Here is a 2,336-nt window from a genome sequence, read left to right as displayed (position 1 = left end):
AGAGCCCCGCGGCGGCCTGGCCACCGGGGAGCAGCCTGTGCGGTGCTTCCTGCGAAAGTCCCCGCACCGCCTCGGCCGAAAGCCAGTGCTCCGCCAGTTCTCGTCTGGGAGGAAACCAGCTCGAGGCGGATTCAGCCTCGAAAACCAGTGAGTGCCGGCGGCTTCCGAGGCAGAAGAGAGAAGCGAGGGGCCGGGAGGGTGGGGAAGGGCCGCTACCCCGAAGCCAAGTCCTTCAGCAAACGCTGCTTCGCAAATTCGCGGAGAAAAACGTGGGAGCGGTGGCGCCTAGGGTGCGGGGACACTCATTACCGGCCTCTTTAAAAAGCGAATGTGATTCCTAATTGAGTTCGTTTTCACGGCGAATTAAACGGGTCTCAGCTAATTGGGAGGGGGTGGGGGGGTGGGAGTGTGTGACTGACCCTTGGAGGCTCTGCCTGCTGCCGCCACGTGCACCTAACTCATCCCCCGACTTTACCAGCGCGAAGGGAGGTGGGAGGAGAAACAAGATAAAAGGGTTGATTTTGACCTTGGGAGTACAACAACATGTTTGGAATATTTTGAGGTTTATGCGCCTTAAAATAGCGGTCTCATACATCTTGCCATGTCAGGGAGAGAATTTTGCAGGTAACTAAAGGCTAATTATTAAGATGAAACACATCCAGGATAAGAATGAATTGGTAGTGGGGTAGGGCAATGAAGTACATCTATGAAAACGAAGTGCCCCAAGGAAATTACTTTTTAAAATGAACCCATACGAGGATCTGTGTGTGATCAGCTTGTCCAAAGGTTTGCTATGTGGGCCGGGGCAGGGACACTAAGTTGATTAGAACGGCGGGATAGCCAACGTTGTGGTTTGATCTCATCAGGGCACATACAAGAATCAGCCAATGAAAGCATAAATCAGTGGAAAAACAAATCAATGTTTCTCTCTCTCCCTCCCTCCCTCCCTCCTTTTCTCTCTAAAATCGATAAATAATTCCCAAAAGTTTTGGTGTCTCTCCAGCATTGATAAAATATTTTTTCAAAATAAAAGGACTGGAAAGTTCGAGTGTTGGTTTTATGTTTTTCCCTCTATTTGATTTTTAAATTCTACAGGGTGGAAAGCTGTTTGTTGGTAACAAGGTGACCACTGAGTAAGAGGCAAAAATAATAATAGCTAAAAGGGAGAGTCAAGTTGTAAACTTAAGTTCACTAACCATAAGGTTTGAGCAGCAGCAGCTGGGTGGGGGCTCTGTAATTGCCCCAGGTGGAGACCTAGAGCCTGAGCAGGCAGGGGGCCCTCAATCCCACTCCGAAGAAGAAAAATTGTCCTGGAGGCCCGCTCCTGGGGGACAGGGACCCCTGGGCCTCTGCGGAGCTGAGCTGAGAGCTGCTCCAACGCCTGCATTGCTACAAGTCCTCCGGCCCCAATTTCATGCTACACAAAAAAAAGCGGCAATAAAGATTTTCCCTGAACACCTTGGTGGGGAAAGTCTGGGGACTAAATGAGCCCCCTCCCCCAGCAAGTGGAAACTGGGGCCACCCCCCCTCCCTGGCAATTCCCAGAAACTGGACTGTTGGGGAGGGTGCCGGGAAGCAGGGGTGCGAGCAGGAAGGTTATAGAGCAGAGTCATCACAGTTGGAGACTGTTCTTTTGTTATTACTTGTGGTGGAAAGTTGGGGTGCACTAAGCAGAGCCTCTGAGTTGGGGGGTGATAGTCTCCCCTCTTCTTCCTGGATCTGTGAACAGCAGCCCAGAGTGGGGACCCCGCGGGTGCCCTTGGGAGGAGGGAGGCAAGTGCTTTGCAGTGGGTCCCACGTTCATGAGCCCTCACTGTGTGCCCGCGCCTTGCTCTCCTCTACGGAATGGGCTCAGTAAGAGCAGACCCTTAGCACAGGGCTGGCACGTAGTCTGCTCAGCGGTTCTCTAAGGATAATGTTCTCAGTCTTCACGCAGCCCTAGGGCAGAGATGCCTATATTTTCACCATCATGCAAAGGAGAAAGGGGGTTCAGAGAGGTTAAGAAGCTGCAGAGAGGTCACAGAGCAGATGGGGCAGGGAGGTGGGATTCTAACCCAGGTCTTCCACAGACTGGGCCCTGGTCTAGGTGGCCACCTGCAAGGAGCTCTGTTGGTGCAGGGACTGAGCCTGGCTGGTAGGAGCAGCGGGGCACACCTCAGCTGCATCACCCTGCCCTGTGTCTGGAAGTCCATTCTGAGTCATTGCGTGGCTCAAGGAGGCTCCCCTCCAACAGGGCACTCTGCCACCTGAAGTCCCTGCCGGGATTTGAGCTCCTTTCCTGTCCACACCGGGGAGGAGGAAATTCACTGGTGGCAAATACAGAGTCTTCAGGGAAA

The sequence above is a fragment of the Myotis davidii genome, unplaced genomic scaffold (genome assembly GCF_000327345.1).
Source record: "Myotis davidii unplaced genomic scaffold, ASM32734v1 scaffold77, whole genome shotgun sequence".
Lineage (NCBI taxonomy): Eukaryota > Metazoa > Chordata > Mammalia > Chiroptera > Vespertilionidae > Myotis > Myotis davidii.
The sequence above is the reverse complement of the archived record's forward strand: the minus strand, read 5'-3'. Positions refer to the sequence as shown.